The sequence below is a fragment of the Cavia porcellus genome, unplaced genomic scaffold (assembly GCF_034190915.1).
Source record: "Cavia porcellus strain 051 isolate PalLab524CR breed Dunkin Hartley unplaced genomic scaffold, mCavPor4.1 scaffold_15, whole genome shotgun sequence".
NCBI lineage: Eukaryota > Metazoa > Chordata > Mammalia > Rodentia > Caviidae > Cavia > Cavia porcellus.
In genome coordinates this window covers 42316499-42331904 of record NW_026947498.1, presented here as the reverse complement: position 1 = coordinate 42331904, position 15406 = coordinate 42316499, and positions in this window count along the sequence as shown.

Genomic DNA, 15406 nt, shown 5'->3' with positions numbered 1-15406 from the left:
ACATAATGATTACAGAGTTTCAAAGTGAGTTGATAAAATATCTGTCAAAATGCTAAATTCCCAAAAGAAGCATATCTGTGAGCCCAACGTGGTGGTACATGCTTATGATTCTAGTACTCAGGAGGCTGAGACAGGAGGAAGTGAACTTCAAGGACACCCTGGACTACAGAGTGAGTTCAAGACCACCCTGGACTACATTGACACCTCAAATCTTCCCCCAAAAAACTTTATTAAAATGTCAAATCTAAGCACTTTTTAAAAACTACTAATTTCTCACGCAATAATTCCATTTGGTTTCCAAATAAAAATTAACTAAGAGAGAAATCTAATGTATAGAAAAATTATTTTTACATTTCACTCATAACAGAACTGCTTAGCACATGTTTATGTTAGTAGTCTAAAATATGACTGACACTGATTTTTAAAAATAACTTTCTACTAGAAATTTATAAGAAAATCAGATCTTATTGTTTTCATGAATAATTTTTGAGAAATTATTCTGAGTTTCTAAAGCTTTTATTTATTCAAAAGAGATGCCTCTTTTAGACATTTAACAAAATGGATTTAATACTTATATAAAAATACATTTTTCAAAAACTCATAATCTGACTTTAAAATAATTTCCTTTGATGATTAAATTTCAATATTCTAATTATCATAGTTAAAAATTAAAAGTTGGCAGAATTTTAGAGAAAGAAAATGCCCTGCCTTTACATATCTATTTTCATTTAGAAGAGCCAATTTTTTTTAAATCAATTTATCTCACCTTGTTCATCATTCAGTGTCACAAAATATTACCGAACACCTAAATTTCTACAAATAGATTTAAATTTGCATATTTGTATTTAAAAATCAGAAATTGGAACTCTATTTATACCTTCACATATTTTCACTTGCACTGGGAGTTTAGGAGCATATCTAAATTAACAAATTACATCATTCACACCAGAAATATATGCAAAGCACTGATTCATTGCAGTGCTATTTTTTAGCTTCTAATCAGATTACTAGTTCACATTTCACTTTAGCTTTATGTACAAGTAAGCATGAAAACTGTTGCAGAGGGAATGAAATTGCCACTTAATAGTGTGATAAGTTTTTCTCCCAGGTTAAATAAAACTTAGAAAAAAAATATTAAATTCTTTAAGTAACTGGAAATGATCCTAAGGGCAATGAGAAAATGAAGACACATCTGTTTAACAATATCTACAAATATTTGGTCAAAAAAGCAGAAGTTTGTGGTACCTTTAACTCAGAGCATTCTCTATACCTGTTTCTTAACTCAGTGAGCAGAGACTCTATATCAGACTGTGGCAGCCAATAGTAAAGAGCTCTCAAAATCTCCAGAAACCAGACGCCTGGGAAAAGAATATAAGTACTTTTATCTGCCGCTGTTGTCCATTGTGGATAGTAGTGCTGGGCCAGTGTAAATTAAGAAACTTGTGGAAGAGTGGATTTCCTTTGGCTGAGAACTCTGGGCTCTGATCCCCTTGGTGAGCTCTACAGGTACTTGCTTTATGCTAATAAAAGCAATCTAAAAGGATCTAGGATCCTCTCACTCCAACTCTGTTACTCAGCTTCTATACCAGAAGGAGCTTATGGGATGATTTATATATGAAGGTGTTACTAGAAATGACATAGCAGTCAGTAAATAAATAATGAGGTTTTGTTGCTGGCAAGTTGGGGTTGATCTGACCCTGGGGCAGTTCTACACTGCCCCAGGACTCATATCCATATGACAGATTTAAATGGAGGTCTACAAAATACAAATTAAATTAGAAATTAGTATGTACATTGAGCTACAAGGACACACACTCTCTAGACGATGAACTTTTGTCAGTTAGGATGGTTCACTCAGGAGAATTCCAAGCAAGAAGAGGTGGTAAGGGTTAGTAATAAAAGCATACTCTCAAGAAGAGGCTGCAGGCACTGCTCAGAGATGGCAACTAATAGGGGTCCTGGATTGGTGTTTCTTTGATTTGCCAAGAATTTGAGGAGTGTGGTGGTGGTAGTGGTAACTAATGGGGCTTGTTTCCAATCAAATGTGTTTCCACCGTCATGTCAGGAGGAGATTTTAAATTTGTATAGTTTTAGTTGGAACAGAAAGGAGGGCCAAAACCCATGGAGGTGGGGTCAAAATCACAATACAAAGGCATGCAAATGAGGCTTAATCAGGTAAAAAGGGTCAAAACAGTTTAATTTGAGGCTTATTCCTGAAGGTGTGATTGTGTGGGATTAAAAGGTGAAAGGAGAAATTTGCAATGGGGCGCAAATAACTTTCCTTGAGGAATCTAATGATCATGAACTCAGGAACCTGAGACCATGTCTTTCTTAGAATATTTTTCCCAAGGCCGTTTTTTCAGATCCAGTTGATTTCTGACTACCTATACTGCTTGTTTAGTGACTGAATGTAATATTACAGTTCATGCTACGAATGGAACAGAAGTCCCAGGTTGAGGATCCAACCAAACATGTGACTCTCTTATTGCTGTGATTATGGTAATGGGAAATCAGAGAATGATAGATTTCATTAAGATAATGCATTAGTAACTAGACACATAATCAAATGAAACAATAACCCCAGTTAGGGACTGGCGATCAATACCCAGATTTGGTATATTATCTAAAATCTCTGGTTCCCAAGAAAACATGTAAGACACATAAAGAAGGTGAGACCAATACACTCAATAACAACAGCCAACAGAAATAACTAGTGAGAAACTAGATGTTGAATGTACTTGGAAAAGGCAGAGTATTCACTGGAAACATGTTCAGAGAACTAACAGCTGACATGATTGTGAATTAAAGGAAGATCTGATAACAATATCACATCAGATACAGACTGTTGATAAAGAGAAGGAATCAGATGCAGGGGAGCACTTGCAATGTTAACCCAGAGATTGAGGTGGGAGGGTCCTATATTCAAAGCCAATATAAGGAGAGCCTGACTCAAAAAAGATATACTTTCAAAGGCTGGGACTGTAACTCTGTGTTAGATATAACCCTTAGTAGTGTTAGTGAGATCCTGGGTTAATTACTTAGTATCAGAAAGGAAATGGGAAGGAAGGAAGGAATCATAGAAGAGGGAAGCAGGGCGGGAGGTAAGGGGAATATAATTATTTTAAAATCCAAGTGAAAATTATAGAGATGCAATACTCTAACAATGAAACAAGAATTAAAAACTACTAGAAAGGCTGAACAGCGTATTTGAACTGGAAAACTGACACAATAAATTAATCTGAAAATGGACCAAAGAATAAAGAGTATGCAAGAACAAGAAGAGAGGGAGACCTCAGAGAAGCACTGAGTGTGCCAACTGCATACTGTAAGAGTGCCAGAAGGAAGGCAGAAAGACGGGCGCTCAGAGAAAACAAAAGCAGCAACTCAGAGAAATAATGCCCTGAAATTTTGAATTCAGATCTGGATCTGTGACTTGTTAACACGGAGACCTTCATCAATTGTTCAGCATACTTAAACTCCAATTTTCTTGCCTACAAAATAGTTTATATTTTACATAGAATTGTTGCCAGATCAACATATACAAAAGCTTCTAGAAAAGGGACAGAGGATATCACACACAGCCTCTGGAAAATAATAAATTTCAAAGAATAACAAAAAATACATTTTTAAAATATTGAACACATTTTCAGACATTAAACTAAACCTCTATTCTGATAGCTCAGCCTTTGCTTCTCCATATAAACCAAACCTGATCCAAAAATCAACTGGCAGAAACAAAGGAGGCCATTTTCTCTATTGTGCAAGCATTTTTCTTCTTTAAAAGACACAATTTATATATCATGAGAGAGAAAAGAAAATGCATTAGTGTAGTTGAAGAAGCACTAGGTCATTAAACTCTAAGTCAACTATTTGAAGATTTATTCAGTATTGTAATGATCCATTTCAATAAAATATGCCCGGGGCCCATGTAAAGTAAGGCCTACATTTGTGTTGCTCTGTCTCTCTAGAACACAAACATATGACCATTTATTTTTTGATATATAACTAGTAAGTAAAAGTTTCATATTAATGCAATTTATGTTGATAATATTTGAATACTGTTAGCTGTGTAATGATGATTTTGTTATCTATGTAAATTACATATATGTTGCATGGTACATATAAATTGTGTGATAAAAGTGAAGTCTACAAAGAAGACATTAAATTGTGAAAAGTAATTATACTTTCTTAAAATTTAGTGGATATCATGATTGTGTTTCAACATAATACAATAGGGACTAAGGAGGAAGCTTTTGCTAAAAAACACTGACTCTTCCCTTTGACTTTCAGATGCAGATCGGAACCTAAAAGCAGGGTAAATCTCAGCATCTCTACTTTGTATCTGTTTCTTTTACTACTTTAAACTGTGGGTCAGAATCTTGTTCAACTTTGCACATAAATATGTTAATCATCTATGCAAGGTTCCCTTAAACCTAGGCATTGCCTCCCCTCACGAATAAAGATATCAATACAAGCTTAACTAAGTGTATTTCTGGGTCTTCCAGGACATCATTTTCAACTGATTGTCAACTGGTGGCTTTCACAACATCCTGATCCAGACCACAAAGGGCCACTTCCAGTCACTGCCCTAACAATAAGGAACTACTCCCATTTTGCCTTTCTGACTATTGCTTTCTCTGAATGTTTCTTTTCTGTGGTCACTTTGGATTCCAGGAACAACACATATGATCCATAACATTCCATTACAAGAAGCCAGGTCTCCATCAGGCAATGACAGCTTTCTTATCCAGTGTTCTCAAGGCCCCAACAGAAATAATTATTAACCAACTTGACCAAGGCTATGTAGCTAAACATGCCTCTTGCCAATCTGCACTCTGCTTCTGTTTTATTCCCTACCTAAAACTGAAGCACAGCCTAGTTCACTAGACATCTCTGCTCTTCCCAGTACAGACACCATGAATTTAAAAAAAAAAAAAAAATCTCGTATCAAGATAATGGGAAAAAAGCTTCAAGTTAATTTTGGAAGTCTTCAAAGCTCCCCTCCTCAAAGCATCAAAGCCCTCTTCCTAGTTTGACCACTGTTTGTTTGTTTTACTGAGATTTGGAATTTTTGCTGAAAACTGAGCTTTTTGGACGTCAGGAGCCAGGGATTTCACCCTAACTATGGTAAAAGAAAAAATCCGAATGGCCTCCACAGAGGTCATTTTAATTTTGATAGCCTTAAAAACAGTGACATTAGACAGCATGCTTTAAATTATTGGGATTTAAACAACATAGAAAGTTATTTGGAGTTAGACTGTCTCAAGCACTCATTTAGCCACTTAACAATATCATCAGTAGTCTACACTTTTCTGTCTACTTTTCCAATGTTTTTATTCAATGGTTGCACAGAGATCTCAGGTCCTGTGAGTATGAATGAGGTAGGTACAGAAGTCAGTAAGGCTTTTATCCAAAATATTCTTATTCTATTAATGAGAGAATGAAAAATATCCATAAACTTACACTATGGATTGGATATAATCTGTCCCAATGTGCCAGAAGATTGATCCCCAGTGTGGCAGTGTCAAGATAGCAGAACCTGGTAGAGCTGAATGGATGGAGATTAGGTCAAGGGCAAGTCACACTTTTGATTAGGTAGAAAAATGTGTCCTGAGACTAGGTCAAGGGTGGTGTAGAGTCTATGAGAGAGGAGTGGGCTGTTGTTATAAAAGAGAAATCTGATCTCTTTACACTTTCTTGTGACCTGTTTCTAACTCTGCTCTCTCACACACACTCGTGTGTGCACATGTGCCCGTGCCAAACAAATGGTGCTGTGGTTTGTATCTAGATGTCTCCCCAAAGCATCCAGCAGTCACTGGTGGGGCTTTTCAGAGTGGGGTGAATCTAGTGTGTGATGGTGGGCTCAAGAGTGTGCGATTACTAAATTAGTCCACTCATTGGTTACTATAGTAGTTCTGGTAGAGTTAAGGGTATTGTATCCCAGTTGTGAGTGCTAACCACCCTAAGGAAGAGCGCCCTGAACAGGATAAAAGGGCCAAAGAGAGGGTTGCTGCTTGTTAAACCTTCCCTCCTTTAACTTTGGGTTTCAAGCATTTTGTCTCCGTGATGAGAAAAGTAACTAAGGACATGGGATCTGCCAAAGCTAGCAGCCCTGAAACCTTCATTAAAACCAATGTTGGCACCATGTCCTTAATTCTCCAGAAATGTAAAGTTAATAAACTTTTTCATTATAATATACTCAGTCTCAGACTTTTTATGGTTTCCAAAGACTCAGATCTCCCAGTTCTTTTTCTAAATTAATTTTATTTGTACATTTTAAACATACATAATTATCACATTCCTCATAGGGAATTTGTGCATTACATAATATATCTTGATTCTTATTTTCCCCCCAATTCCCTCCCTTCCCTTCAAGCCAACTTTCCTTCTTTATTTATAAATGATTATTTCCATTTCTTACATCTATTTTATTTTTCTTTTTTTCCTTTCTTTCAGATGTTTTATTTACAACCAGATAAAAATGAAGTTACACAGAAAATTGTACCAAAGGAAGGTTGCTTCTAAAATAATACCTGAAAATGTGAAAGCAGCTTTGAAAATACCTAACGGGCAAAGGGTGGAAGAGTTTGAGTGAACCCAGTAAACAAACCTAAAACTTAATAAAAGCTTTGAAAGAGAATCTCTTGAGAGATCAGAAGACAAAGATACTACAGAAGAGCAAGAAATTCTTAGAGACTTGTTCAATCACTCTGACAAAAATGCTGATAGAAGCTGGGGATAGTGGGCCACACCTGCCTATGATTCCAGCCGTCAGGGAAGTAGAGAGAAGATGATAATTCTGAGGCAAACCTCAAAAAACTAGGTGAGCCTGTCTCAATGTAAAAATTAATTAATTAAAAAGTTGGAGATAGGAATCAATGTGAAGTCCCTGAGTTCAATACACAAATAATTAATAATGATAATGATAATGATAATGATAATGATAATGATAATGATAATAATAATAGTGGTAATAGAGACCTGAACAGAAAAGCCATGCTCGTGAGATCTGGGATAGAGATGAGGAAAATCTTTCTAGTAATTGGAGTAAAGCTTATTCTATGATGAAGTAGCAAAAACCTGGTTGCACTAAGAAACTTTAGAATGATGAACTAGTTTATCTAACTGAGGAAAGAATTTGAAATGAAACAATCACGTTGGTGTTTATTTACATTTTAACTATTGCTCTTTTTTTTTTTTTTTTAACTTTTATCGGTACCAGGAATCGAACTCACAACCACCTGCTTGCAAGGCAGGTGTTTATGCCGCTGAGTTAAATACCCAGCCCCTTTATTTTAACTATTTAAACACCAATAAAAGAAGAAAGAAGTAGATTAAAGGCAGAATTTATAATTTAAAAGAAGGCAGAGTGAAAAATTTTTCACCCTGTTCAAGGAAAGAATTTTTAAAAAGCATATAAATGTGCAGTGCACCAATTTCTTGCTAATAAAAGAGAGCTAGGTGCTAAGTATCAAGATAATGAGAAAAAGCTTCAAGTTCATTTTGGAAGTCTTCAAAGCTCCCCTCCTCAAAGCCTTCAAAGGTCTCTTCCTCCAAAGCCTTCTTCCCATCGTAGATCTAAGAGCCTTGGAGGGAAGAACAGTTTGAAACCACATCCAGGTACTCAATGGGCTGCTCCTCTTGTGGCCCAGGCAAACTTTGTGCTGACATCTGGAGGAAATCAAAATCAGACCTTAGTGGTCCTTCCATGTGATTCTAATTCTGCAGGAACACAGGATGCAACAGCTGTGACATCGTGATGCCTTCTACTGAGGTATGAAAGGAAGGTCTGAGAGGACAGGCATAAGCATGCCACAGCGGCAGATCTGCTTCCAGGGTTTTTCCACTAGAATGCCTAGTGAAGCCACATGCAGGAACTCAGAAAGATAATGCCAAGAGCAATATAAACCATTCATTCAGAAAAGCTGCAGGTATCTGACTCCACCTGATGATAGCACTCGTCTGGGCTGAGTGCAGCAAAGCAGCAGATTTTCTGTGATTTTCACAGATTTCACATATTTTCTGTGTCCCTGGAGAGCCACTCATACCCACTGTATGTGTGATCCTGGATTTGGACCATTATTTTAATATTTAATGTGTGCCTTGTGAGATTTAGGACTTGCTTGGGCCTGCAGTGAAGTTCCTTATTTCTCTTTTTTTGGAATAGGAATCTTCTCCCAATTCCTGTTTTACCACTGCATCTTAGATGTAGGCAGCTCTGATTTGTTTCACAGGCTAACAGCTGGAAGGAATTTGCCTTCAGTCTTACATAGGACTTTTGTGAACAGATGCCAGAATACAGTATGGCTTTGGGCACCACTGGCAAAGAATGAATATTCTATATTGGGAGAAGAGGAGCATGGATTTTGGGTGCCTAAGGAAGAACGATATGATTTGCTTCCTGAAAGTTCATATACAGGAAGCTTGTTACCCAGTGTGGATAAATTTGAAAAGTGATGTATCTTTAAGTGCTGAGGTCTGGTGAAACACAAGGAGGGCATGGGGATTCCTCTTCCATGAATGAATTAGTGCCGCTTCACAGGAGTGTGGTAGGGCTCATAAGAGGTGTTGGCTCCCGTGGAAGCCATTGTTACATAGCAGCAAGCGCAGCCCCTTTCCCTCTCTAGAGCTTTCTGTCCACACCACCTCTCTTGCTCACGGTGCTCCTGTGATGCTAACACCACAAAGACCTCACCAGAAGTTAATGCCTACCCAATATTCCTAGGTCTCCAGAACTGTGAGGTAAACTTCTTGTCTTTATAATTACCCCTCATAGTTTCTTTGTTAAAAGAATGGAAAACTGACCAAAAGAGCTTCCCAGAAAGCTTCTTTTTAGATACAATCTACTGTCACAAAACATGGACCATGGCCAGCCTTAAATTCAAATAAGATATTAATGTGCTTAATTTTGTTTATGTCTCCATATTTGCCTCAATATTTCAAAATTAACAATTGAGATGAGCAAAGGCTTACATTGTACCTAACCACATGTGCTAAAAAAGAAGAAAATATCAGGTGTTATATACCTACATATATACTTAAATTATTCATTTGTGATGGATATCGTTTAAAATTGATGATATGGTTTGCTTCCTGAAAGTTCATATACAGGAAACTTTAAAATTTCAGCAAATGAAATAAGATTTAAGCACATTTTACAATGTATAACTAGGCATAAAATTCCTAAGTTTTTTTTTTCCCCTTAGATTTTAAGTAATTGTGTTTACAAAAATGTACATTTTGAATTTGGGACAAATATATCACAATACATGCAATAAATTCTCCTTTATTGTGGTTTTGTTCCCAAATAAAAATTTCAACTTTTGCTCCTTTCAAAAAAAATTCTGCTACTAACTCAAATTTTTATAATAATTTTTAGTTGTTTATCAATGTCATCAAACGGAATACTTTTCCTACCCAAGAATGTAGTATGACTTTACAAAGTGTTGTCAGACTATACAGTGAACATAGTTGCCTCATGTCATCCAACAGAAAAGTAAAAATCACCAGTGCACTTTGTGCAGCAATAATCCTTATTAACAATGTGTGTGACAAGTTTCAACTTTTTTGGTTCAATCAGTTGTGAACTATGGTTGAGAAAAAATGAGTTTTAAAAGCACCACAAATCATGGATCACAAACAGTGCATTTCACTGGAATTGCACAATTTTGCCCCTTTAAGTTTCTACCTTCTTAAAGAAATATCATCACAAAAGAAAAAACGTGAGTCTATGATTATGATCTTGATTCCAACATTCAAAGTTCCCAGTAGAAATCAACTAGTTCTCTTGCAAAAAAAGAAGCCCATTGAACAATATCAATATATCAAGGTGACATTAGTTATGTTTTTTGACCTTGGTGGAATTTTGCAAGTTGAGTTTGTACCCAGAAAAAACTATGGTGAGATCTAAATATTATAAGGACGTATTAGAGTGTTTAAGAAATGCCGTTCCCCGAGAATGGCCTAGAAGATGGCTACTATTTAGTCCTCCATTGAGACACTGTGTTACACATCACTTATGGCATGAAACTTTCTGTCAAATAAAAATATCAGGAAGTGTTCTCACAAGAGGTGGCACTGCACAACTTTGGCTCTTCTCTAAAATCAGAATGATCTGAAAATTAAAAATTTTGAATGCATTAAGGACACCATGACTAACATGGCAGAGCAACTAAAGACACTCACAAAAGATTGCCAGTAGTGGTTCAGAAAGTGGCAAGAGTATTGAGTGTATTTGAAATGGGAGCAGGTACTTTGAGAGGAATTAATGGCAATGTGTCTTTTACTATGATATGGCTTGTATCTAAATGCCCTCCCCAACCCTCATTCATTCACAGGTAGGGGGTTCAGAGCTGGCTGTATATACAGTATGTGATACATGGATTAAGGGCATGTGTCCCTGGATTAGTCTATTGCATAGAATTATCATAGTTCTGGGTGTGCGTCACCCTGGGGATGGGTGGCACCAATCAATAGGTTTATAACCTGCATGGAATGTTAAGGGAGAGAGAAGAGGGCATGTTTGCTGTTGCTGCTGTTGCTGCTGCTTGCTACTCTGATGTCTTTGGCCTGCTTTTCCATGGACTGTTTGTCCTTTGCAATGACCTGCATTGTAACTCTGTCTTGGAGATAACGGACTATGGACTAAAACTTCTAAAAACTGTGAGCCGAAGTAAACTTTTCTTTCTCTAACTTTGAGTGTCACGTGTTTCATTTCAGTGATGAAAAAAATAACTAAGATGTATAATAATTTTTTAAATTTAAATATCCATCATATTTTTCATGTTGCTTCAGAATATTTGACATACCCACTTGGATGAATTCAAGTGTGATCCTTTCACTTTTTTGTACCATTGCAGTAGGATAATTCTCTCTGTCCCAGTGAATTGCATCTTGACCATAGATGTTTCCCCCCCCCCCAATGGAAAATGCCTGGATGGGATGGGTACAATAGCTGATCAGAAGTTATCAACCATCACATAATCTGCCCAATTTCTCATTACATGTTTCCCAATAAAAACATGAAATACAAATTAGTTCCTTTATTTAACAATATTACCAGTGGAAAAATTTTAGGTTAACTTGTTAAATCTTAAATAAACACATGTTTAAAACAGTATATTATCCTCTCATTTACTAATTGTCATACAAATACATTGTTCTTTGTGGGGGGCTCACCCACCAAGGTGAACACCTGGAAAACATATATGCATATTAGAAAGGCCAAGAAAGCACAACAAGAGAGCACAGTGATCCACCACAGCTTCCTTTTTCAGGATATTTCTTCAAGTCAGCAGGTTATCTATAAATTTGGAAGAAGGAGGGGCTAAAGGTAGTCACTGAACCAAGTGGCTAAATACGTTAAAATGGTCACTCTGAAACAGTCTGCCTCATGAAGTCTTTCTTCAGCCATTCCTCAAGGACCTGAATTAACTCTTGCTCCAACTGTTAACCTGGCTTCATGATGACCAAGATGGAGTCAAAGAGTCAAACCAGTGATTCTAGGAAGTGACATGATGGTGCTTATAAAAGTAACTATTATATCGCATGCCTAAACTCAGAATTAAATTGCATGAGACGATCCTAGTTTATATTACTTCTTTATTTGCCTTAGGAAATGAGGGGCTTGGTAGTTATGGTATGTTATAATAAATTATGTTCAGTATTTTATTATTGAAAAATTATTATTGTTCACTATATTCTAATGTTTGTCTAGAGAAAAATAGATTGACGATTAAGAATATAATATGTAGACTTTCAGAAAAGCAAACTTGTAACAGGTTTAATTTTTAAGGTAAGAATATATGGCAGTTTGTCTAAATTAATAGCCAAATATGGTGGATTCATCTTACAATAAACTACAGATAATACAGTAACTACAGTAACTAGACACTTAAGTGCCATTATAAATTATATCATATAATCACTAATTACCTAACTCATATTGATTTTACTCACAGGTTGCAACCTGACTATAATCTATTGAGTTGTAGCCACCATATGGTACGATAATATAAACTTGAGTCTTAAAATAGAAAAAAATAAAATGCTTTCTATTTTTCCTATCTTCTTGTAACACCAATTTTAAACCTCAAGTAAAGGAGCTTATTTGTGGAACTGTTGTTTTATTTATTACTTAAAACTTGAAAATAGAATGAAAATTTTTGCCTCGAGAAAAGTAATAAAAAATGATACAAAATAATAAAGAAATTTAAAATAGTTCACATACTATTTTGCATTGATACTGCTAATGAGGCACTCTGGAAATTTGGTTATTCAAATAACATTCATATGAGTGTGGCATTCTTAATCAGGAGACAAAATTATTTCTAAGAAACAATAGTTTCTGTTGTAGTCAGAGTTTTCAAAGGAGAAGATATAATACAGGACACATAACTTATCGGATTATTTTTATCATAGTCACCTAAATAGTCAAATACAAAAGAGTTCAGGAAATCTATCCTCACACTGGAGAACTGAAAAATCCAGGTGAGGACCTAGATCCCATGGCAATGTCCTGCAGGTACAGCACAAGACTTGGATCCCATTATCAGGGACTGGCCTAGATCCCCAATCTCTCAAACAAGTATATAGAGAAATCTTAAATAAATGAGATAAGTGGTATGATTTTAGGACTATAGGAGAATCAAAACCCTCTGCAGAGTCTGGGGACTCTGGTGGCTAAGACAGGGAATGTCTCTCGCTAGCCCATATTTATTTAGGGGGTTAGAGTGGAAATTGAACAGAACTTGGCAGTGGTTCAAGGACTTTGCCAAGTAACAAATTATGTCTAGTGTAGGAGAACTGTCTTATGAGAAGATCTCCATGTTGCATTTCACTACAGGAGTGAAACGCCTGCAGCTACAGTCTTTATTTAGGTCACTGAAGTTGGAGCCAGGTGTCCTCAGCCATTATCCCCAGCCATTATCCTACCTGTGTGTGAGTTCAGTTTTCAGGTTCAGTGGCTCCCAACATTCCACGGCAATGCTCCCAACTAGAGCTCTAGAGCCCATAACAATGTCTCATTCAAGTCTGTTTCACAGAACTGCACTGCGAAGACCAAAAGGTAAGTGGAAACTAGAAAGTGTGCACCAGCAAAATAGGATCTGCACCAGCAAGCTGAGGGATTTGCACTGAACTCAGGAAATGTTTCTCAAAATAAGGATCAGAGCTCCCCCAAAGAAAACTTCAGCCCTTTTCAGGGACGACAAGGTCTAGAGATACTCCTACAAAGAGAACAGCCAAGTTCGTATCAGAAAACCCAGTGCACATTCTCCTCCAGCAAAATCAACAGCATATCACGTTCCTCTCCAGTTCTCTTTTTTATGCTGTTGGCAACAATCCTCGGGTAGACCATGCACATCCAGTAACACATGGATTCAGTTCAGCTGGGTGTTACAAGTTGCCCACTGGTTGTCAGTTCACCATATGTGCTTTCAATAGTATTTTTTCCCATGAATGTAACTAATTATTGGTCTCAGTTACAAACCATGCTAATTACTAATTATTTCAATGATAAAAGTAATTGTTCTAAATATCTTATATTCATCCTTATCCCTAATAAACTAACCTTTTCATAGGAAACTAACATACCATTTACACTCCATTTTTATGTTAACAAATGTGAAATAAAATTTCTAAATATTACTTTCAGAGCTTCTCATTTCGCTCAGTGTTTTTCTGTGCTATTTTATAGGTCAAATGCGTGAGCTTCTTTCCTTGCCATGTTAGCCTCTACAAAAAAAAAAAAAAAAAACAAAAACAAAACAAAAAAAACAAAACAAAAAAGAAAACTTTAAATTATCCTATGAGTAATGCAATACTGATGTACTTTTAAGGTAAGCTTCAGTGGTTTTTCTCTTTTCTATAGTTTTATAGGTCCTTCTATCCAGGATCATGCTATCTTTTTCTAAAAAGCATTTAGAAGAGTAAAATTCTCTTTCTGCATTTATACAAAGTACCTTCTTCTCAAATTGGTGTGTAATTTTTGAAACAGTGTGTATATATATATATATATATATATATATATATACACACACACAATAACAATAGTTGGAGTCTTGTGTTAGAGGTACTTCCTATTTATTTCCTTATACATGATGATATTTTATGTCACCAATATGACTCAAGAATTATTCAGGTGTACAGTTGGAATGAAATGTATCTAATCCTTCAGCTTTGGTTGAGTATGTATTATGGATACAATAAAGGAAATATCTATCCCGTGATATACTATATTCCCTATTTACTCAGTAGAGGAGTCAAATACATGAATGATAGTCTTTGTAAATAATAATGACTTAATAAAACATCTGTAAAGAAGAATTTTTAAAGTGCTATGATAGCAAAGAGAAAGAATATTTTTATTTTGTCTTTTTCCTTTTTATCGGTACCGGGGATCGAACTCACGACTGCCTGTTTGCAAGGCAGGCGCTTATGCCGCTGAGCTAAATCCCCAGCCCCAAGAAAGAATATTTTTAGTCTTCTTGTTTCAAGAAAGAAATTTCAAAGAAAATACTATTCAACAGCACACTGGGTAATGATTAGTAATTAAACATATTACATAGTTGATGATGAAAGTAAAAGAGAACAATGTATTCAAAGGAATAAAGATATTAAATGAATTGAATTTTTGGTAAATGGAAATATTGATCCAATTTTTCAACTACACTTCAAGTATATACTATGGAATAATCTTCTACAGTAGGTATTCCTCTAGTATTTTTCTTGTGGGTCTAACCATGTGACGTGATTTCACTAATGAAAGATGGGAGTAAAAAACTGTTTATGTGTTCAGAGACATTATATAACTTTATATAATTTTAGTCCTTGACATAAACTGGTATACTTTCCAATGAAAGAAATTACTGTGGTTAAATCATTGATATGAGAGAGACACACACACACACACACACACACACACACACACACAGAGACAGAGAGACAGAAAGACAGAAATAGAGACAGAGACAGAGACAGAGACAGAAAAAAATAAATATGCAGAGCTGTCCCAGATAATATAACCTGCAGTTTAAGGTACAGGCATCTAATTCAACACACAAATTCATGTGTGAGAAATAAATAGTTGCCACTGTAAGTTGCTGAAGTTTGTGGTTTTATTTTATGCAACATTACAGTATTACTGAAGCACAAATAAACTTTGGAAAGCAGCTTAGGAAACGAATAATAAAATTTCCTTGCAGAGTTGGAGAGTATAAATAGAAGATAAATTCACAGTTATCTAAGAACCAATTACAAAGGCAGACCTTTTAACACTTAAAGTAGGCTTCATTTTTCACACAATGGGAAGCAATGGATGCCTTTTAGCAGCAGTAGAAATTCAATTGAATCTAAAAGATTGCCCTGACAGAGTTGTAGTAGATAAATAAAGCAACACAAAGGCTAG